Source organism: Aquarana catesbeiana, linkage group LG02, assembly GCF_042186555.1.
Source record: "Aquarana catesbeiana isolate 2022-GZ linkage group LG02, ASM4218655v1, whole genome shotgun sequence".
Classification (NCBI taxonomy): Eukaryota; Metazoa; Chordata; class Amphibia; order Anura; family Ranidae; genus Aquarana; species Aquarana catesbeiana.
In genome coordinates, this window is record NC_133325.1 from 243,314,464 (window position 1) to 243,339,500 (window position 25,037).

The window sequence follows — 25,037 nt, forward strand, 5'->3', positions numbered from 1 at the left end:
ATGTTCAAGTGGTAAGTCTTGAAAATAAAAAAATTTACATAACCAAAAACGGTGCTTTGGGTTAACTTTATCTAAAAACTAAAAAATAATCACTATAAAAAAAAAATAGAATAATGGGTTCTTTGTGGTAACTTTACAAACCTAAAAAAAAAAAAAAAAGGGGAAAAAGTATTATTAGTATGGAAACATTGTTTTTAAAATGCATACTATATCATTCATGAGATCAAAGAGAAAAAGAATCCAGAAATCCGTTTGGGAGAACTCTGATTATGAACAGCAAAACACCTTCGTTCTTTAGAGCATTCGTAAAGAAGAAATAAAATGCGCTGCATTCAACGATCACAGATTTTGCAGCGTGATGAATGTGCTACCTACAATACGAACACTAGTTTTACTAGACCGAGTGCTTCCGTTTAGTTTTTGCTTATGAGCATGCGTCGTTTTTTTGTCCGTCGGACTAGCATACAGACGAGCGGACTTCGGGGTCCGTCGTAGTTACGACGTAAAGATTTGAAGCATGTTTCAAATCTAAAGTCCGTCGGATTTGAGGCTAAAAAAGTACGTTGAAAGTCCGGAGAAGCCCACACACGATCGGATTACCAGCCAGCTTTAGTCCGTCAGCGTCCGTTGGACTTTTGTAGACGAAAAGTCCGACCGTGTGTACGCGGCATAAGGCATCTATACCAAGCCGTAAGTGACCCACCAGACTGCAAAGCTGGGGGTCATTTTGATTTGGTGAGTGGGGACACATAAGGGGGTGTTTTGCACCTGAATTTTCTGAAGCACCTTTTCCTTTCACTTTGGATCGGAGCACCTTGAGTCATTTACTTTGGACTTTGTTTTGTTTTACCATTTATATTTTTATATATTCTTATTTTCACTTATTGTGTTTGCAAGCGCTATATTTATATTTACAGGGGATGAGAGAGCACCCACCCCCTCCTGAACTGTACCAGGCCACATGCCCTCAACATGGGGAGGATGCTTTGGGGTCCCCCCAAAACACCTTGTCCCCATGTTGATGGGGACAAGGGCCTCTTCCCCACAACCGTTGGTGGTTGTGGGGGTCTGCGGGCGGGGGGCTTATCGGAATCTGGAAGCACCCTTTAACAAGGGAACCCCCAGATCCCAGCACCCCTATGTGAATGGGTATCGGGTACATTGTACCCCTACACATTCACCAAAAAAGTGTCAAAATAGTAAAAATGACAGTAGACAATTTGGGACAAGTCCTTTATTAAAATAATTTTAAAAAGTCCCACGATGTCCATTCAACTTTGATTACAGCCTTCGGCGGACCGAGAAAAAAAAACAAAAAAACTGAAAAAACTGTCTTCAGGCTTTCTGCATTGACAGTTGTTATATGGCTGAGGGCGGGGCCACCTGGTGACATAAATGGATGACCCCACCCCCTCTGACATTACGTGACATCACATGACATCAGAAGGGGACTGGTCACCTGTTTACATCACTGGGTGACCCCGCCCTCAGCTATATAACAGCTGTGAATGCAGAAAGCCTGCAGTCAGTGGGAGCCTCCCATCCCACGCCATTTTTCTTTCTATTTTGGTGCGGGGTTCCCCTTAATATCCATACCAGACCTGAAGAGCCTGGTATGGATTTTGGGGGGACCCCGACGCAATTAGTTTTTTTAATTTTGGTGCGGGGTTCCCCTTAATATCTATACCAAACCCAAAGGTCCTGGTAATGGACTGGGGGGGATTTTTATGTATATTACTGGGATCCGACAATAAATTACAGCTGCAAGCAGTTTTAAATTACTTTTTTCCTTTAGAAATGTAATTTTGCTATGGTATTGTTCTAAACACGGGAAAGATGTGCTACTTTACAGGCAGACTAGGGACACCCCCCAGGCATGATATTTAAAGGAATATTTTGTTTTTGTTGTTTCACTTTAAGCATTATTAAAATCACTGCTCCTGAAAAAACAGTCGTTTTTAAAACTTTTTTTTGCATTGATACATCCCCCCTGGGGCAGGACCTGGGTCCCCAAACACTTTTTATGGCAATAACTTGCATATAAGCCTTTAAGATGAGCACTTTTGGTTTTTCATGTTAGTGTCCCATAGACTTTAACGGCGTTCTGCAGCTTTTGAATTTGCCGTGAATGCTGCGTATTGGTTGCTGTCCGGTGAACGGGCGAACACCGGGCTTATCCCTACTAAATATGACTGTTACCATATTTGGTCAATGACATTAGCCACCACTCCTAACCCTTTGTTTACAAATCAGCTGTCAGCCTTAGTCTCAGGTTTGCATTTTTTTGTGGGTGCTGTTTATCATGATTGCTGAACTACATGATTGACAAAGGATTTACATTGTCGATTTTTTTTTAAATAAAGGACTTGTCAAAGTGTGTTGTGTCTTCATTTACTGTTACATTTTTCTTTTGAATAAGTAGGAGTACCATGTACCTCTTACTCATTCAGGTGGGGGAAGCATCTGGACCCCCTTATATTTAATTGGGCCAGGGTTGTGGGGAAGAGCCTCATGAACATGGGGACAAGGTGCTTTGCAATAGCGGTCCCCATGTTGAGACACGTGTTCTGATATGGTTCTGGAATAGGTATTTTTTGAATTTACATAATTTTTTTTAAATCTTTGCATTGCGTGTCCCTTTAAAAAACATAACAGACACAACGCTCATGAAGGATACTAGGGGTCTGGTATGAATTCCGATTTTTTTTTCTGCTTTTTTTTTCAAAAGTGGCAGTTTAGAAAGAAAACAAAATATTAATGGTAATTTACATTTCCCTTTTGGCCCTATTTTGTAAAAAAAAAAGAAAAAAAGCATGGAGACCCACCAGAGGTACCACAAAACACATACTAGACCCTTAAGAATCTTGTATGAATGTATGAATGTACCAAGAGAACAAAGCTGGCAGGGAAAAGTACCCTAAAAGTACCGTAATTTACCAGCAATTTAAATAGTATTTATTTTGGAAATGTCAGTTTTTCTGTAGTACACTTATACATCATACAGCTGCAACACTTCATGAACAGGTTTAAGGACTCTCTCAGGCATGTTTTCTAAAGGAATTAGGCATTTATAATGTTTAACTTTAAAGCGGACCTTCAGTCATTTTTTCAACTTTCCATCTATTAAATCTTCTGCCCTTGTTGTTTTAACTTTCCTGTCTGGTCATTAGCCTAGGCTTATGACATCATACACAGCTCTCTCTCTCACACTTTAAAAGCGGACCTTCAGTCATTTTTTCAACTTTCCATCTATTAAATCTTCTGCCCTTGTTGTTTTAACTTTCCTGTGTGGTCATTAGCCTAGGCTTATGACATCATACACAGCTCTCTCTCTCTCACACTTGTGAGAATTTGCTGGAAAGGGAGGGGGGATGAGTCATGAGGGCCAATGAAAGCCGCAGGGCTGCAGAGCTGGAGGTATGCCTCTGTGTGTGTCTGTGTAAATCCAGGAAGTAGAACAGGCAGCAGCTTCAGCTGCCCACAGTTAAAATGGTTGCAGCCAGACTTAGTGGAGGGAGATTTCTACAGCATATTTGGCAAGTTCAGAATCACAGTATATATAAAATAATTTGCAAAGCGGTTGGAGGGAAGCTTCAGAATGTCAAAGATGTTTTTATTACAAATTATGTGAGCAGACCGAAGTTCCTCTTTAAACATTATTAAAACAGCTGCTCCCTACAAAATGGTATTTTTAAACATTTTTTTTAAATTAGTACACCTTGGCAGGGCTCAGCCCCCATTCCATTTGATTAACAGTCCCTTGCCTTGAAAACTGTTAATCGATTTTAAACATTCAGCTCCAATTGACTTCAACAATGTTTAGATTAACATTCAGAAATTGTGAGCTGTTCTATGAACCTCCTGCGAACAAAACCCAGGTATGTTCGGGTCATCACTAATCAACAGTACAAAACCTATATATTTTCAAAATACACCAACTATTCATAATGTCTGTAGTTATACAAGGTGACTTCAGTCAGTAAACATAATGCTAGGATTCTAAGCTAATTTCAGGTTTCCAATTAGAAATAATCCATATGGGAACAGGGGCCACCCTTGTATGTTGTGACTACTTTCCTATTTACAATACAGAAGAAAGGTTTTTGTTAGAAATGAGCATTCTTTTCTGTGACAAGTTAAACACCTTTTATTCTAAAACTGCATCCAAAAACTGAAAAGCAACACATGCAAATAATTCTCTACATAGCATATTTATTACTGGATCTAAATATTATTTTTTGTATGCGAGCAAAATAACTGCCTTTACAATGGTTTAATCTTAAGTGCAGACTGTCTAATTTGTTATTTTGAATTTGTGTGAAAAGAATTGTAAGAACTTGACAATTAAATGCCTCATCCATTCTGTATTTCCAATATTGTTCACTGCTGATAGAAAAAAACAAGAAGTACATATTGCTCTTGGCTCACTGACATATACATTGAACAGTTGGAAGTGGTGTATGGCTTAATGAAGGTTGAATCCTGCTGTTTCAAATTGTAGGCTGGTTTTTATCACCATCCATTAGAAAATGTATTATAGGAATCTCTGGTTTTAGAGAGAGTTAAAAGGGAATTCCTTAGACTAAGGAAAGTTGAAGATAACAGCCTACTTTTATGAGAGTCTGGTGTCTCCACAAGCAGGACCCCACATCTCTATGATAGGTATACTTTATAGTCATGGTCAGTGAAATATTAAATTAACTAACACAATGATTTTCTATCATTCGAGTAAATGTAGTAAATTATATACTACTGTAGCGATACCCCAGCAGGAGCTGCTTAAGTTAGTTTAGTCCGTTACTCTGCCTCTCAACCCCAATAACAGCCTCAGCCCCCTCTGGCACACCTGGCAAAAGTGTAAGTGCAATGAACATTGAGAAACACATGTTATGATAAAACAAAGAAATTTGTCTTTACTGCAATATTTCCATGGAAAAGAGTAACAAACAGTAACAATATATATTCAAACCAATCAACTGGAGAGCAGTAACTGAAATTAAGAGCAATATAGCTCTCAAGCTGCTTTCAGGGGATTCCAAACACTAATATGTCCCCAAGAGCAGAGGCACACTTGAATTGTAAATAAAGCACAATATGGCACTTCAAATTAGATTTGTTACCTCTACTCAGATTGGCTCTATGAGTCCAGGCAGGAGGAGAGCAGAGGAATGACTTTGTGTCAGGCTTCTCTCCATTGTCCCCTGACACCACAGGTCCAACTTGATACACCTATTCAAATCAATAAACAATGGTTTAACTTAATAGATAAACTGTCCCACACACCCAATGCATATGCAGAGCCCTGAATATATGTATGGATCCGTATGGCACTAATAGCTTCAGTCCCCTTTTGAAGCAAAGATAAAATTTGGTGTCTTCAGCTAGCCACTTTCGTTGGTGCACTTTAACTCCTGTGTAGCAGGGCAAACAACATAACTGGCCCAGATTATCAAGTGAAACAGACAGGATTTTGTTCAACAAGGTGAGAGGACAATGATGTCTGTATACAATGTCCCAGAAATGGATAACCTTATTCTTTATCCCCGTAGTACTAGAAGAGTCAGCAAGATGACTACCAACAATGTTGTTTGTATACAGTGTTCAAATAACTCCTTCTGTAGTGCAGTGTCTCTGTTTCCTGCAGATGGGCAGAAATGCCCTCTCATCAATTCCTGCGAACAGGGCCCAAGCGAACGTCCTTGAACAGGCAGGCATTCCTGGCGACCCGACCGGTCCCCTCACACTGGAGCGGTTCACTGGAGATGCGCCTTGATATACACCTGGGATCCCCCTCTCTCAGGCTGGACATTCCAACTGGCAGTGGAGGCCTGAATCGCGCAGAGAGATCATCCAAGAGACAGCATCTCCCCCTCAGGTCTGGTCTCTTCCCTCCCTCAGGGCTGACTGAACTTTACCTCAGGATACAAAATGGAGTCTTTTATTTTCCTGTCAGCAAAGCCTCTTGGGGTTTGTATTTCTCCCTGTATACCAGTTTATTGGACCGTTTTGTGCGGGAACTGCATGTCCCAGAATCCATTGCAGCTCTCCCTGCGGTTCAGTACAATCTCTTCCATTGGCTGTTGTAACTGTGTCCTCAATTGGTTTTCCTCTTCCGGCCAATAGGAGCACAAGAGAGGCCACTGAATGCAGAGCTATGGGTGTGTCAGCTCATATTACATTAACTCAGTCAGTGAAAACAGGAAGAAGGAGGGGGAATGAAAAATCCCCCTTACAAAAATCCCCCTTACAACTACTGGCAGGCAGCTCTCCCTAACTCCAGCTGGAAAGCCTGTGTACATTGTTTCAACCAGCTTGGCGTGATTTGAGGGTTACAGAGTGGGACACCTGCTACACTACTAATATAAAAATTAGCACACTATGATGTCCCTCTGAAGCGCAGGGATATAATCATCATTTCTTTTATCTGAACTAGATACCAATACAATAGTGTTTAGGCCTTGCATACGACATGCCAAGGTGAGATGCAATGGGTTTGTGCTCATTGCATTGAAGTTACAGTTTGAAAAACTGATTGCATGTTGTTTGAAGAACAATATATATATCTATAGATATATAGATATATATACCTATAGATATATATATATATCTATATATCTATAGATATATATACACAGTATCTCACAAAAGTGAGTACACCCCTTACATTTTTGTAAATATGTTATTATATCTTTTCATGTGAAAATACTGAAGAAATTACACATTGCTACAATGTAAAGTAGTGAGTGGACATATTATATAACAGTGTAAATTTGCTGTCCCCTAAACATAACTCAAAATATAGACATAGACCTCTTGGGCATGGAGTTCACCAGAGCTTCACAGGTTGCCACTGGAGTCCTCTTCCACTCCTCCATGACAACATCACGGAGCTGGTGAATGTTAGAGACCTTGCACTCCTCCACCTTCCATTTGAGGATGCCCCACAGATGCTCAATAGGGTTTAAGTCTGGAGATATGCTTGGTCAGTCCATCACCTTTACCCTCAGCTTCTTTAGCAAGGCAGTGGTCTGGTCATCTTGGAGGTGTGTTTGGGGTTGTTATCATTTTGGAATACTGCCCTGTGTCCCAGTCTCCGAAGGGAGGGGACAGTGTAGATGCTTCTTTGTATTTGACCCATTAGATTTGACACTGTAGACACTAGAACAGGGAGTATTTTAAATTATGTCACAGGTGGGAGTCACAGTGGCGGGTTTTATAGAACAAAGGAGAAAAGAATGTTTCTCACTAACCACACAGACAATAATGTATTTCTTTCTAGTAGAGAAACTGACTTTTCTGTCCAGATCCTTAAAAACAGTGCTTGTCAAAGCTGCCATAAGGGTTATTAGGCTGTCCACCTTGCAAGAGAATTTTCACATTTCAAGGGAATTTTCCTTAAAGAGTAATTTCACTTTTGTTGAGAAAAAACATTCCCCTCTGGGTGAATCTGCAACAAGGATTTTAACAAATGTTGTTGCAGATGCCTACCTATTGTTATTCTGAAGAAATCCCTTTGTGTTTGTCAGTGTCCATCCACCTCTAGGTAGCCATATTGCATTGCACTTTGCAGAAAATTACAGAGCTGCAGATTGAAAAGGAATGGTAATTTTAAATAACATTCAATTACAATATGACTTGTGTTGCAATTGTATACACTATATTATTTTTTCTTTATTTTCTATTTTTTTCCCCATGAAAGTGGAGTTACCCTTTAAACATAGTAAATCAGATGAAGCTCTGCTGACTTCAATTATTCAACCATGTGCAAGTGAAAATACATTTTTTTTTTTCATTTTGGCGGGGGTTGTCTGTTTACAGCGTTAAACCGCGTTTAACAGCTTTTACCGGCATCTGGTATTTTCAGCACTGCTCGTGAATGTGATTTTAGAGCGTTTAGACAACAGCTCATAAACTCCCCTGCTGATAAATGCCCAAAAACGTCCATGTGTGCATGGACATATAGGATAACATAGAGGGGAGTTTATGGGCTGTTAAAAAAATGCACAAACTCCCAAAAACGTCAGTTTATGAGCTTCAGAGTGCATGGAACCTAAATGTTAGAATCCAGTTATATTTTGTGCATTTAGGAATGCTTCAAGCTATTTTTATTTAACCACTTCCCGCCCGCCCTATGGCGGATTGACGTCCAGGAAGTGGTTCTATTATCCTGACTGGACGTCATATGACGTCCAGCAGGATAACATGCTGCAGCGCGCACCCGGGGGCGCGCATCGCGGCGATCGGTGGAGCGGTGTTTCAGTCTGACACACCGCTACACCGATCTTGGTAAAGAGCCTCCGGCGGAGGCTCTTTACCACGTGATCAGCCGTGTCCAATCACGGCTGATCACGCTGTCAATAGGAAGAGCCGTTGATCGGCTCTTCCTCACTCGCATCTGACAGACGCGAGTAGAGGAGAGCCGATCAGCGGCTCTTCTGGCAGGGGGGGTCTGCGCTGATTGTTTATCAGCGCAGCCCCCCCGCAGATCACCACACTGGACCACCAGGGATCGCCACTAGGACCACCAGGGAAGGGGCAACATGTGGATGGCCAGGTATGTACCCCATGGCCATCCACATGTGCCCAGTGTGCCAAATCTGTGCCAATCAGTGCCCACAAATGGGCACTGATTGGCACCATTATGTTGCAGTGATGCCCAGCAATGCCACCCTTAGGGGCATCACTGCAAACAAGCAGTGCCATCAGTGCCACCCATCAGTGTCCATTCATGCCACCTGTCAGTGCCCATCCGTGCCCATCAGTGCCCATCTATCAGTGCCCATCCATGCCCATCTGTGCCAACTATCAGTGCCACCCATAAGTAACCATCAATGCCACCTACGAGTGCCCATCAGTGCTGCCTATAAGTGCCCATCCGTGCCACCTATGAGTGCCCATCAGTGCCACATACCAGTGCCACCTATCATTGCCCATCAGTGCCACCTATCAGTGCCCATCAGTGCCGCCTATCAGTGCCCATCATCAGTGCCCGTCAGTGCCCCCTCATCAGTGCCACCTCATTGGTGCCACCTCATTGGTGCCCATCAGTGCCGCCGTATCAGGCCGTCAGTGCAGCCATATCAGTGCCCGTCATTGAAGAAGAAAACGTACTTATTTACAAAAAGTTTTAACAGAAACAAAGAAAAACTTGTTTTTTTTCAAAATTTTCGGTCTTTTTTTATTTGTTGCGCAAAAAATAAAAACCGCAGAGGTGATCAAATACCACCAAAAGAAAGCTCTATTTGTGGGAACAAAATGATGAAAAATTTGTTTGGGTACAGTGTAGCATGACCGCGCAATTGTCATTCAAATTGCGACAGCGCTGAAAGCTGAAAATTGGCCTGGGCGGGAAGGTGTCTAAGTGCCTGGTATTGAAGTGGTTAAACAAACTATTGAGCTGGCAACAACTAGTTCTTGAGGGAGTCTATTCTGTTTTTTCACAGCTCTTACTGAAAAAAACATTTCCATATATGGAGGTTAAATCTCTTTTCCTCCAAATGTAAAGAGTGCCCCCTTGTCCTCTTTAATGACCTGAAAGTGAATAATTCTACAGCAAGTTCACCATGTAGATCACCTACAGTATGTATTTCAACTTGGTGACCATATCCACCCTTAATTGCCTCTTCTCAAGATATAATGAATTCAGTTTAGCTAAAGTGCTAATTTTAAAGGATAATATGCAAGTTATTGTCATAAAAAGTGTTTGCGGACCTGGGTCCTGCCCCAGGGAACATGTATGAATGCAAAAAAAGTATTAAAAACGTCAGTTTTTTTCGGGAGCAATGATTTTAAATAATGCTTAAAGTGAAACAATAAAAGGGAAATATTCCTTTAAATTTTGTACCTGGGGGGTGTCTATAGTATGCCTGTAAAGTGGAGCATTTTTCCCGTGTCTAGAACAGTCCCTGCACAAAATAACATTTCTAAAGGAAAAAAGTCATTTAAAACTACTCGCGGCTATAATGAATTGTCTAAGGGAGAAATCAAACATGCTAATTTTAAGGGTTTAATATGCAAGTTATTGTCATAAAAAGTGTTTGGGGACCCGGGTCCTGCCCCAGGGGACATATATCAATGCAAAAAAAGTTTTAAAAATGGCCGTTTTTTCGGGAGCAGTGATTTTAATAATGCTTAAAGTGAAACAATAAAAGTGAAATATTCCTTTAAATTTTGTACCTGGGGGTGTTTATAGTATGCCTGTAAAGTGACGCATTTTTCCCATGTTTAGAACAGTCCCTGCACAAAATGACATTTCTAAAGTAAAAAAAGTCATTTAAAAGTAATAGCGGCTATAGTGAATTGTCGTGTTTCAGCAATACAGATAAAAGCCATTAAAAAAACGGCATGGGATCCCCCAGTCCGTTACCAGGCCTTTTGGGGCTGGTATGAATATTAAGGGGAACCCCGAACCAAAATTTAAAAAAAATTACGTGGGGGTCCCCCCAAAAATCCATACCAGACCCTTATCCGAGCATGCAACCTGGGGATGAGGGGGGATGAAACAGTGCCCCCCCTCCTGAACCGTACCAGGCCACATGCCCTCAACATGGGCAGGGTGCTTTGGGGTAGCCCCCCAAAGCACCTTGTCCCCATGTTGATGGGGACAAGGGCCTCATCCCCACAACCCTTGCCCGGAGGTTGTGGGGGTCTGCGGGCGGGGGGCTTATCAGAATCTGAATCAGATCCCGGCCTCCCCCTGTGTGAAATGGTAACGGGGTACAAATGTACCCCTACCATTTCACAAAAAAAGTGTCAAAATGGTACAAAAGACAAAACACAGCTTGGGACTAGTCCTTTATTAAAAAAAAAAGTCCCACGAAGTCCATTCATCTTCTTCTCTCGCTCTGCCGACTGACCGAAAAAGAAAAAAAGAAAAAAAACAAAGCCGTGACTGACCCGCCTCCATGGGAGGCACGCGCCGCATGACGCGTCTTCGCTTTGACAGTTCTTACATAACTGAGGGCGGGGCCACACGGTGACATTTCCAAGTGACCCCGCCCCCCTCTGATGCACAGGGACTTCCCCATGGCTTTCCCGGGGCATCAGAGGGGTCAGGACCACCCCGCCCGCAGACCCCCACAACCACCGGACAAGGGTTGTGGGGATGAGGCCTTTGTTCCCATCAACATGGGGACAAGGTGCTTTGGGGGGCTACCCCAAAGCACCCTCCCCATGTTGAGGGCATTTGGCCTGCTACGGTTCAGGAGGGGGGGCGCTCTCTCATCCCCCCTCTTTTTCTGCGGCCTGCCAGGTTGCATGCTTGGATAAGGGGCTGGTATGGATTTTTGGGGGGATCCCATGCCGTTTTTTTCAATGGCTTTTATCTGTATTGCCGAGACATGACAATTCACTATAGCTGATATTACTTTTCAATCACTTTTTTCCTTTAGAAATGTAATTTTGTGCAGGGACTGTTCTAAATATGGGAAACATGCGCCACTTTACTAAAGACATCCCCCAGGTACAAAATTTAAAGGAATATTTCACTTTTATTGTTTCACTTTAAGTATTATTAAAATCACTGCTCCCGAAAAAACGACCATTTTTAAAACTTTTTTTTGCATTGATACATGTCCCCTGGGGCAGGACCCGGGTCCCCAAACACTTTTTATGACAATAACTTGCATATTAACCCTTAAAATTAGTACTTTTGATTTCTCCCATAGACAATTCTATATAGCTGCTATTACTTTTAAATTACTTTTTTTCCTTTAGAAATGTCATTTTGTGCAGGGACTGTTCTAAACATGGGAAAAATGTGCCACTTTACAGACATACTATAGACACCCCACAGGTACGAAATTTAAAGGAATATTTCACTTTTATTTTTTCACTTTAAGCATTATTAGAATCGCTGCTCCCGAAAAAACTGTAGTTTTTAAAACTTTTTTTTTGCATTGATACATGTCCCCTGGGACAGGACCCAGGTCCCCAAACAATTTTTATGAAAATAACTTGCATAGTAACCCTTAAAATGAGCACTTTTGATTTTTCACGTTCGTGTCCCATAGACTTTAACGGTGTGTGCGTGTTCGAATAAATTTTTTGCCTGTTTGCATGTTCTGCTGCAAACCGAACCGGGGGGTGTTCGGCTCATCCCTAATGGGCATGTGTCTACAGTTTAGTAATGATTAAATAAAGCATGTAAGGGCAATATGTTTATCTGCTGTTCTGTCTGGAGTGGGAGAGATTGCAGCTACAGCCAGTAACAGAAAACCTAGAGGAGGGAGAATTTATTATTTAATGACAGTAGATTACATAGAATGAAGTAAACATTTTGCATATGCATGCTTTTAAAATTCTAAGAATTTCACCTCACTGTCTGTGCTGTGCTGAGTAGTGTGGCTGGAGAAATAAGGGACGTAATTTATGTCGAAGTGAGCAAGTTCAAATTTAACATGTACAGGCCTAGTGCACCCTCCCAGATTCACTGCAATTTGAAAAGGTTCATAGGAAATGTAGTTCCTTTTTCTGTAAAGAGAGAGGAGAGGATATGATGTAATTGCTGTTGTAGCACCTCCTCCTTGGCAGAATAGATGCTGCATCTTTTGAATTAGAGACCTGACTTCCTGAAAATTGAGTTAGACTTTTCTCTTCAATAAGGAATTTTACAAATGTATTAACTGTTTAGTGTTTTGTGTATTGGATGTACTAATGGGGGATTGTTTTTGCCGATACCAGAATTCTGCTTTAAAACTTTGTAAAATGAAACAAATAAGTTAGCCCCCTGTACACCATAGCAATTGTATTTCTCTCTTCCCAGATGCCTTGTTCACTGTATAACAGTTCTCAGCTTCTGCTCATTTTTACAAGAACAAGTCTTCTTTAAGAGCTTTTTTTGTACAGGAGACAACTTAAGTACATGACACACAACATCCTAATCAGTTCATGAGAGGAAAATAAAAATCACATTTATGCACCATGCACTCTACTTTATAGCCGTGTGCAAGGGGCGTAACACTCCTCTTCTCTTTCTCAGGCCTTTTCTGCTTTCTTAATTATCATCTCTTACTCTTGATTTATTAATCATAAAGGTGTTTTTAGTATGTCACTGGATTGCCACACACAACTCTCTAAACTGTCAATCACAGCTATGGGTCTTCAACAAAACAAACTTTCAGGGTGTTCCTTCCAAGCAGTGCCTGAGAAAAAAAGAAAACACCAAAAACGTATCCTGAAGATTTAACTGTTAATACAAATAGAAGAACTATGACAGACAGTACTCAATTGTTTTGATACAAGTGTACTAATAGGGCTGCAACCACCTTGAGCAAGTTTGGGTCTACAAGAAATGTGCAAGGGAAAATGTATTATCAGTCCAAAAAAGAGAATTTGGTTTTACAACTAAGGCCTCATTCACATGGGGTGTACTAAAGTAGGCCCATGGAAGGCTGTGTTTACCCATACGAGAATGCGCAGGTGTTCCATGCTTCCCTATGCTGGCAGTCCCGTTGATCTCAATTGGGATGCAGCGGCTGCATGGACACAGCTGCAGCTCTCAATTTGACATCCGTGTGGATGTGGGCGCATGCAGATGAGTGCCCCCCAATGCACACTGTGTGAGTATGGGGGCACACACCCGCACCAACACATTTATCAAATTAGGAGCAACAGCTATGTTGGTGCAGCCGCTGTGTCCCAATTGACATCAAAGGGGACTGCGTCCATGGGGGTGCATCTCTGTGGGGGTAAGCATGGCCCTCCATGGATGTACACTTTAGTATGTGAACGAGGCCTTAAGACACTAAACAAGTATTTGTTTATTCATGAAAACCTGCCTTTTATATTGCATTTACCTTATAATGTAACTGTTATGTGTTAGACTTTTATTACTGAATGTGTTGTGCCTTTTACAAATGTTACTTTTTTCCCCCTCACCTTCATAGCCAGAAGCATAGTTTTACTTTTTAATCATACTCCATTCCCATTGGGGGTCTGGATAACTTCTCTCTTTGCACTTGACACACAGTATTTATTTGAAAAACGCTATCATAAGTATCATTTGTGCTTTCTTTGACCTGGTATTTCTCAGAATGGTAGTTTTCCCCAGCTACCAACTATTTTAGTAACACTACATTTGAAAAATGGTATAACATTTTGAATGAATATTAAATTACGATGGTAATAAAATAATTTACATTTTCAGTAGGGATCAAACAAGAAATTTCTGTAATAGAATTGTTTTTGAGACCAACATCAATAAAGTGAACTCACACTGAATCACTGTTTTTAGATGATAGAATTTAGCATTTTGAAATGGCAAGTTTATTTACAAATGGAGGATGCATAAATTGTACAACCACTTTACCAAACATTTTAATAATTCCATAGATTTAGAGGAAAAATAAAGTGCATTTTCAGTTTATGGTTTTTTTTAGCAATGCTTATATTTAAGCAGTTTTTGATATAACTTATTTATTTAACTCACATATTTTAGGTTCCCTTTTTTGTATTATTTCATTACATCACAGTAAGTATAGAGATTCGTAGATTGGCTCTAAAGGGATATCTTGGTATTTCTTTATTTGATTCTGAACATGTGGAACAGTCTTTCACAAGGGCTAGGTTTAGCCAACTCAGCTTGCTAAAACAGGCTACATATATTTGTAAATTAAGAAAATACAAACAACTTCCAAAACGTCATGACGCATTTACGTACACAGCGCAATGAAGGACAAACACTCAGCACACTGATTACTGTCCTAGGAGGTAATCAGTAATCATTGGACTGTTGTGTTTGTCCATCGTCATACCTTGCACACATATGTGCCATGATGTTTTAATGCGTTGAGATGTTTATTTGCATCATGGCACTCTTACTGTGCGGACGTGATGACATCACGCCAAAGTGCCCTTGGCTGGCTTTTCTTGATAAGAGGAGTTGGAAAAGACGGTGGAATATCCTGATTTGCAGGGAAACAAGGGGGCCTGGAGCCATGTTTGGCATCCCTGCCCCTTTTGGTGCCATCTTTGATATCTGCTCCAGTATTTAGGAATGTGGTACAGCATTGTGAGCTGTGCAGTCTCTGAGGAAGTTGGATCACCAACAAAACTGGTTAGACATCAGTCTTTCTTCTCTCATGTGATCCAGTGGTAGTGCTCTGCATATTTCTGTATGATGGATGGGCTTTTACCTTACATCTGGTACGAATCCTTTACTTTTTGAATTTCTGCTTGAGTGAGCGGACGATCATGTATCTGCCTCTATTTTGGTTCCCTAAGTATCTGGGGTGACATTTAAGCCATGCACATAAGGTCTTAGTGGTTCCTGTAAAAGCATGTGTGTGACATCTGTGCACTACCAATGTCAGTTTAAATTCACCTGGAGACTGGATAGTGATGCACCAACTATATGAACCATACATTGAAACCATCTAAACCATGCCTATAAGGCCTTGGTAGTAACTGTACTAGTCTGCATGCAAACATCTGTGTACCCCCAATACCAGGTTAAACCCACTTGCAGATTGGATGATGCTGTACCAACTATTCCTGGTAATGATTTTCTCTCTGACAAACCACATGTTAATGCCAACTTGAGCCTTTTTCTGTGTTTTGAGTATTCAAGTTCCTTGGATAACAGCATTATAGCATCTACACATTCCCTATATCACCTTATTGTACTGGTTTCCACTGCTTGATGTGTTACACTTTCAGCAATATAAGAAGTCTTCATTGAGCCCTCCTGGAATGCAATCTGCATGATATGTAATTATAATCTCCATAATAAAAAAGTGGATGACGTAGAACCTGCTATTCTACAGATGTCCTATTCACTCTAATGCCCTGTACACACGATCGGACATTGAACGGACATTCCGACAACAAAATCCATCGGATTTTTTCAGACGGATGTTGGCTCAAACTTGTCTTGCATACACACGATCGCACAAAGTTGTTGGAAAATTCGATCGTTCTGAACGTAGTGATGTAAAACACGTACGTCGAGACTATAAACGGGGCAATAGCCAATAGCTTTCGTCTCTTAATTTATTCTGAGCATGCATGGCACTTTGCGCATCGGATTTGTCTACACACAATCAGAATTTAAAGGATCGGATTTTGTTGTTGGAAAATTTTATATCTTGCTCTCAAACTTTGTGTGTCGGAAATTCCGACGGATAAAGTCCCAGGGAGCCCACACATGATCAGAATTTCCAACAACACAATTCAATCGCACTTTCTCCGGCGGAAAATCCGACCGTGTGTACAGGGCATAAGATTAATCATCTCACTCACAGAGCCCTTTAAGGAGCTGTCGCTATTTTAAGAGAGTAAGGCCACTACTGTTATATTATTACTACATCCTTACTATTCATATGTAATATGCTTGGTACAAGCTTTCTGATATTTTGATTCATATTCTAGGATGCATCTATATTTTTTGAAGATCATTCTAGGAGCTATGTGTGTTTCAATAGGTATACTACTTTTTTTTTTAATCTGTGTTTTGTGACTTTATAATTTTCTATTTTTGTAATACATTTTGTTTGTTAAAATTTAGCTCTATGGTAGTGATTTTTTCTTTATAAATAATTATCTGAACTTCCATGGAAACCCTGTGAAAAAGATATTTATACAGTAGTTGTTTCTTGAAGTTTTCTACTATGGGCTCCAACTTTATTACCACTTTTTGGCTAATTTTGCAAGGTGTAAGGCTTGGTCTTATTCACAAACTAGGCTGCCGTGCTTTAGAAGGTTTTTTTGCCATAATTCAGATCCACTACAGGTTTAGTGCTTCTTTTTTTCTTACATTTTTTATTGGTGTAATTTGAAAACATGTCATTTTTCAGCATATGTAACTTTAAAATACATATGCTGGTGGCCTAAGAGGAATATAGGAGAGCATCACTGACCACCTTCTGAAAATGCTAGTTAACTGGCTTAAATGCTGATCTGGATTCAAACTTTCCATGCTACAGACCTTAGCAAGAATGCAACACGTGAAGTCAGAACTCCTCATCTTTATGCTTATTAATTGTGAGTTTAGATACCAGAGAATCAAAAAGACAGCCAAGCAGCTAGTATGTTCAGAATAAGATGGACATTAGTAGTCCCTCATTTCGCCTATGGCGATATGAGCACTTGTTGGAGGATACATGAATCTTCTTCCTAAAGCTAGTTGTAATCTTCCAAAGTTATCCTTATGTAGTAGCTTTGACTGAACATTGAAGTTGAATTTTATTTGGACGGGTTCTTACAGTAAGTTGAATGCTCAGTGCCTGTCATTCCCAGTGAGATATTTCTCTTAGTATTTATGACTAAAGCAACATGATTCATACCTTTAGTTGTGTTACTCATCTGTGTTTTTCAAAGATACGGCTCAAACTAATTCTTATTAATGTACTGAACTTTTACTGAATTTCTCACTATTCATAGGGTCAACTGTGCTATAGCTTCAGATGTTGAAACTCACAAAGCAGATTGTCTGAGGTTGTTTGGCATGCCTGTCTGCAGAAAACCTAATGTCTTAGAAGCTTAATTGAGCAGCTTTGTGGTCAGTGTAATTAAGCACTAATTTAACATGTTGCACAGTATGACAACAGCGTGCTGCCTGGAAAAGGTCAAAGATCAGTCATTAGAGGGCTATTGCTGAGACTGTGGATTTCAAGCTATGTGATTGGAGATTCCTTTGAAAAAAGACAGGATGTGTGTCACATGCGTTCCCTGCAGTGTTTAGAAAGAAATCACATACTAAAGGGTAAAAATAAATTATTGTAGTAGGTAAAATTCATTTGTATAATATTAATTGTGAGCTAATATAATAGATTGAAGCCTGTGAAAAGTATTTCACATACAATTTAATTACCATAGCTGGAAATACTTCAGCTTCCCAAAGAGTGCCACCTGGTGACTGAAATGCTAAATTATCTGCACATCAGAGCATCCTGTCCTTAGGCATAACTGGGCAGTCTAGAGGCAATTGTTCTTCTCCCACTGTCATGGCTTTATCATTAATTAAGTCAAAATCATTCTGAAATTATGTACCAAGCAAACTGTAAATACTATAATAACCTCTCCTTCATTCCCTAGAAGTGAATGCATAAATAGATATAGTTAAACGTCTCTTAAATGTGACATGTCACAAGCTTTACAATAAGTTTCATGCTGTTTTATGACTTAGCAGAAAAAAAAATATCAGCAGGATGTTGCCACAGTATAGCTGAGCATTTTTTCTATATTTATTTTAAACATAGAACTCAGAAAGGCAAATCTATTAATCAGTTACTGTAAATAGCTAAGGTGATGAGTAAAGTGCAAAAACATGGTAAATCAGAATTCAGATTTTTTGTATTATAGGCAATTAAAGATAAACTCAAGAAAAACAACTAAGTACACAGTTGAAATGCATATTTGTGAACTGTTTTAGCTGCAAAAAGAATTGTGATTTTGGTCTTGTTATCCAGGCACCCTTGACAAATAGCATCAGTAGGTCCTAAATAATCGTATCTGCACTGGGGTAATGAAAATATAGCCTGGTCCATGATCCACTTCAGCTTCAGATTGGGAATTTAGGTAGCAGCAACACACCACATTCTTACCTCCTGTAAGCACATTTACTGAGTTAGACTGACAATGCTGTTAAAAGAAACATGATGCCCCAGAAGAAGTCTTTTTGTGATGAAACCGGTCAGGTTAGGAGCTGTTTCCTGCAATCGTGTTTGTTTGCACAGTGCCTGGATAGCTTAAGGCTATGTTGTACAAAACTCTGGTTTTACCTGTACTAATGTATGTGCGATACTTTAAATTAAACAAACCTTTTGGAATTTTACACTATCTGGCATCTCTTTCATTTTATGATCAATCTGATCTTGGTGTGGGTGAAGCTTGGTTTGAATATCCTGCTTATGCTCTGTTTGATCTGCGGACATATTTCCAGCTGATGTCCCCTGCAAAGATTGTTACATCAAGTCTGTTTGACCCTTCATAATAAAGGGTCCAGGCTCTCTGGTAGGAGTCTATATTGCCTGTGGTGATGGTGCTCGCATGAGGTGGATTTTTGTTTAGCGCATCATTTTTTTCTACATATTAAAAGAAACAGAGCTGTAGTTAGCTGTAACGCTGAACTTCTCTTGCCCAGTCTGGTGAAGATAATGAGCTTAATAACGCAGTGTCGTATCGCAAAAAATGGCCTGGTCATGAAGGGAGTAAAACCTTCCGGGGCTGAAGTAGTTAAGCAAACATGTACTTTTCCCATTAGGGAATTATAGCATGTTTACTTTAGAGCAGAGAAGGGAAGAATGTGGCCCTTGAGGCTTGGATATTATGCTGCTAGTTTATTTTGTTTGCTTGGCTGTGTACATGTAACACCTTTTATCCTGCTGGTACATATTGAAAAGGGAGAGGGACTTTGGAAATTTTAGGCACAGTAATACAAAATAGTTTACAAAAAAGGGGGTATTTTATTTATTCAAAAAAGACATATAAAATGCAATTATTAAAAAACCACAAAGCAATCTAAGCACATGAATATTCAATGTTTCAATATATTTTTGCCACTGTACAGAGCCATACATATATATACAAAACCTGGAAGTCTGGAGATCAATCCAAATTAGATAGAGATCCGAGGGCCGAGGGTATTTTGGATTGATCTCCAGACTTCTGGGTTTTGTATATATATATATGTATGGCTCTGTACAGTGGCAAAAATATATTGAAACATTGGATATTCATGTACTTAGATTGCTTTGTGTTTTTTTAATAATTGCATTTTATATGTCTTTTTTCAATAAATAAAATACCCCCTTTTTTGTAAACTATTTTGTATTACTGTGCCTAAAAAGTCCAAAGTCCCTCTCCCTTTTCAATACTTATATGCATTATTCCTAGGACGTGGCACCTAACTATCAACTATGTATCCACAGTACCACTCTGTGTTTTGATACATTTTTTTTGTTCAATTTTATCCTGCTGGCTCTCTATTGCAAGCATACAACAGATCCCTCTTATTAATCCACTGCCCATTGGCCATTGGAAGTGATATGCCCATGTGATGCTCATGTGACAATTTTCAACCCTCAGAATCCACTCTGGGGTTGGTCACACTGCCACGGGTCGGCGAGACCAGAATCACATAAACTCTCCTTACTGCAAAATTATATTATCTCTGACGATTTTAATAGGTGGATAAAATATGGTGTTGATTTACACCCTATGGAAAGAGTTTATCGATCCTTTCATGTCTATGTAAGAGATAGGAGGTCCTGATAAAGCAGTAATCCTGCAAAACACGTCAACCTCATTTTTTCCTGTCTCGATTAAAACAACAATGGCCCTATCCATTTGGAAGATGATAATTGAGAGCATTAATGTATGAATGCACATAGGAAACATATGTTTTTATTGAAGATGTTTTTATAGTGGCTTTCTGACTTGGTGGGGTACACATCTGAACTCATCATAAGACACAGAAATAGAATAAATTGTACTTTCCTGCACATCTTTATCATACCTTGCACGCCAAAAATATATTCCTTAACTGAACTGATTAAATTATGAAAGTTTAAACTAACCTAACTCAGCAGTATCGCTGAGTAGAAACATTGGCCAAGACTGAACTTAACATGTAAGAAAATGCAACCAATATAAGGGCTAATGTTGCCGCGTGTTCCTCTTAAGTGATACATTTGTTATTTGAACACAAATGAACTAGGAAGGCCTAAAGCTTTGAGCCTGATAAGCATAGGCATGCGGTCACCCCTCCCTTTATAAAACATAGGATAGATTTATATAATAAGATAATGTTAGGGAGTTATGTGCAGGTTAATGCATTAGGGACAGGGCCCCTTTAAGAGGTTTTCAAATAGGTATGGGGGCGGATTAAGGTGAACAGGCTGATTGGGTAATTCCCAGATAGTCACGTGACCCCTGTGGAATGTTCTGGAAAAGGGCTCATTATAGATAGGAACCTTCTCACAGGTATTCCCGCCAGTGCCCACCTAGTCAGGGTAGGTGCAACCTGACACACCCCCCCTTCCTAGTCTCTAAGCACGTTATGTGGTCTGTCATCCTGCATAAGTATAGGGGGGACTTTGGTTTTAAAATATTCTGCATGCTCGAGTCCTTTAAGCCTGAGCTGTTTTAATTTTATTGTTGAAATTGATGGATTTTAAGAATTAATAAAATTATCAGAATATTGTTAGTATTATTTATTGATCTGAATACACCAATAAACGTGCCATGGCCAATCTGTGCCAAAAAGTAGTTTGTGTTTTATTTAAATATGTATTATAAGTTTGGCATTCGGGGAGGGTAGGTGCGGCCTGCATTCCCATTTGATTTCTAACATGTTTTGACTAGCTTTGTCTGCAGTTAAAGTGGTTCTAAAGAAGGCAGAATGTGTTTTACCTTAATGCATTCTATGCATTAAGGTATAAAACCTTCTGTGTGCAGCAGCCCCCCCCCCCCAGCCCCCCTAATACTTACCTGACTCACCTTACTCAAGTGATGTTGCAGAACAGCCTCGGTTGTCCGGGACTCTCCCTCCTTATTGGCTGAGACATTGAGGAGAGAGAGGGGGTGGTGCTAAACCATTGCACACAGAGCAGTGGCTCGGCTTGGGTGCCCCATAGCAATCTGCTAGTTGTGGGGGCAGGAGGGAGGGGCCAGGAGCACCAGTGGGGGACCCAAGAAGAGGAGGCTCCAGGCTGCTCTGTGCAAAACCACTGCACAGTCCAGGTACGTTTAACATTTTGTTATTTTTAAACAAGAAAACCCAAGCCTTTAATATCACTTTAAATGCACCTCAGTAAGACATGCTACGTCCATAGAAACGCAGTGCAATGCAAAGCAGGTCAAAAGCCTCTGAACTGCATGTGTAATACTCAATTAAATTCAACAGGATTTTGATGACCTGCGTTTTATGTGTGTTCCGAAGGAAAACAACACCCATCGACTTGAGCCCTTTAACTGTAAAAACAGGATGAACTTTCAGGGAACTTTTTGTTACTTTGTTCGATAACTAAATCAAATCATAAAAGTGAAGCGCTCTAAGGATAAATTGTAAATAATTTATATCCACAAATTCCTCACAAAATGTCCAACCTTGTATGATGTGAAAAGATATTACATATATAATAAGGAGACAACAAATTTACACTGTTATATAAGCTGTACACTCACTACTTTACATTGTAGCAAAGTGTAATTTCTTCAGTGTTGTCACATGAAAAGATAGAATGAAATATTTACAAAAATGTGAGGGGTCTACTCACTTTTGAGAGATACTGTATATCTGTTAGACATGTGTGATTAGTTTCGTACGAATCGAGACACACCTGTATATATGTCAGCCCCCTCACACCTGTATATATGTCAGCCCCCCTCACCCCTGTATATATGTCAGCCCCACCACACACCTGTATAAATACCAGCCCCCCCTCCACACACACACACACACACACTTGTATACAGTGGCGGCTGGTGCTCCAAATTTTTGAGGGGGGCACAAACAAACTGAAAAATTCAGATAAAAAAACATCAATTGCAGCCTTACTGTGTCCATCAATTGCAGCCACTGTGCCATCAAACGCAGCCACGGTGCCAATCAATTGCAGACGCAGTGCCATCAAACGCAGCCACTGTGCCCCATCAAACGCAACCACTGTGCCCCATCAAACGCAACCACTGTGCCCATCAAACACAGCCACTGTGCCATCAAACACAGCCACTGTGCCCATCAATTGCAGCCACTGTGCCCATCAAATGCAGTCACTGTGCCATCAAATTCTGCCACTGTGCCATCAAATTCTGCCACTGTGCCCATCAAATGTTGCCACTGTGCCATCAATTGCTGCCACAGTGCCCATCAAATGCTGCCACTGTGCCCATCAAATGCCAACACTGTGCCCATCAAATGCTGCCACTGTGCCATCAAATGACGCCACTGTGTTAATCAAATACCACCATGCCAATCAAATGCAGCCACTGTGCCCATCAAATGCCACCCACTGTGCCCATTTAGAAGTTAACACTGTGACCCCCCACCCGCTCACTGTCTGCCCGGCACTTACCCTATCTCGGTGGAACAGCGGGTGACGGCGGCGAGCTGTGTCCTCCATGCAACTCCTCTCCTCCTCCTGATACACGTCCAATCACAGCGCCTGTCATTTTAGCCAGGTAACGGGTAACACACCCGCGCTTCCTGATTGGCGGAGAGGCGGTTCAGTGTTAGAAAGCAAATATTCATTTGCTGTTCTAACACACCTGGGTGGACTGCAAGCGCAATACTCTGTGCTCGCATTTCACCTTTTTTGAAGCCTATTAGAGCCTATGGCTCTAATCAGGTGCTTCAAAAATACACCCCCACTGCTGTAAATCAGGTGCCCAACATCCGAAAAGGGGCCGGACGCCTGAATAGGGGGTGTCTACAGCGGCCATGGATAGAGTCATGCAATGCAATGCATGACTCTATCCATGATACATAGAGGTGGGTGGCTGGAGAGAGGGTTGGTGCCCGTGCACCACTGCCTGTATATATGTCAGCCCCCCACACACACCTGTATATATGCCAGACTCCCACACACAACTGTATATATGGCAGACTCCCACACACATCTGTATATATGGCAGCCCCCCACATACACAAATCTGTAAACACACAAGGCTCTGGCCCCTCCCTGTAGAGAAACAGCCCCCTCCCTTTCCCTCACAGCCCCTACTTGTAAAGAGCTTCTTCCTACCTGGTCCCAGCTCGTTTTCACAAAGCTGACATCTTGATCACACAGAAAGCCCAATACACAAGGGGTGCACATGCACATAGTAGCCAGAGGTGGCAGTAAAGAGCTCGGTGTCTGAGCTCAATGCCACAGAGAGCACATGCAGTAATATTGTTTCTGTAATGCACAGTATGGCTCCCCTTCACCCATCCTGCCTTCTTCTGGCCCGGGTGGGCCCTTCGGGCCCCGGGGCCCCTTACAGTTGTAACGGCTGTATCCCCCTGATGGTCAGCCCTGTATATAATATCTTTTCACATCATATAAGGTTTGACATTTTGTGGGGGATTTGTGGATATACATTATTTACAGTTTACTTCAGAGTGCTTCACTTTTATGATTTAGTTAATTATTAGTGTGGTGTTTACACTAAATATAGTGGTAGCTCTTTATTTCTGCCTATTTTTTCTTAATTTGCTCAAATTTATTTTATCATGAGTATAATTGATTGCACATAATTAGCACAGGGATTGTTTCATAATTATTTGTTCAATAACTGTTCTATATATTACATATGACTAATGACAAATAAGTTCATTTTTTATTAGTGAAAGCGTTCTAATGCCGCATACACACAGTCAGACTTTCCGACGGGAAATGTTAGATGTGAGCTTGTTGTCAGAAAGTCCGACCGTGTGTACGTTCCATCGAACATTTGCTGTCAGAATTTCCGGCCACAAGTGTTTGAGAGCAGTTTCTCAAATTTTCCACCAACTTCACTTGTTGGATCGTGTGTACACAAGTCCGTCGCACAAAAGCTCATGCATGCTTGGAATCAAGCAGAAGGAGCCACGCTGGCTATTGAACTTTCTTTTTCTCGGCTCGTCGTATGTCTTGTACGTCGCCATGTTCTTACGTTCAGAATTTCTGACACCATTTGTGTGACCGTGTGTATGTAAGACAAGTTGGAGCCAACATCCTTCGGAAAAAAATCCACGGTTTTGTTGTCGGAAATTCTGATCGTGTGTACGCGGCATAAGACTACATTTAAAATGTATTTATGGACAAATTACCCTTATTTTGCCTTTTGTAGGGCTTGCACAAATTAGATTATTATCTTTAAATTCTTTCATGGCTCCATGTATAATAAGAGTCTAGTTTGTTTTACATCTGCCTAAGGCAAATAGACAGCTTGTTGATGAAGGACAGTGACAAAGTCATTGTGTCTATAGCTGGACAATTCTGATTAGCACCTAATTTCCTATTGTCTCATTCCTATAATGGCAGAGTTTTTTTGTTTGCTTCTTTTTTTATATACAACAGTTGCTGAAATTTCAGGGCAATCTGAGGTGGCAGGGTTGGGGAAGAGAATGTAAAGGC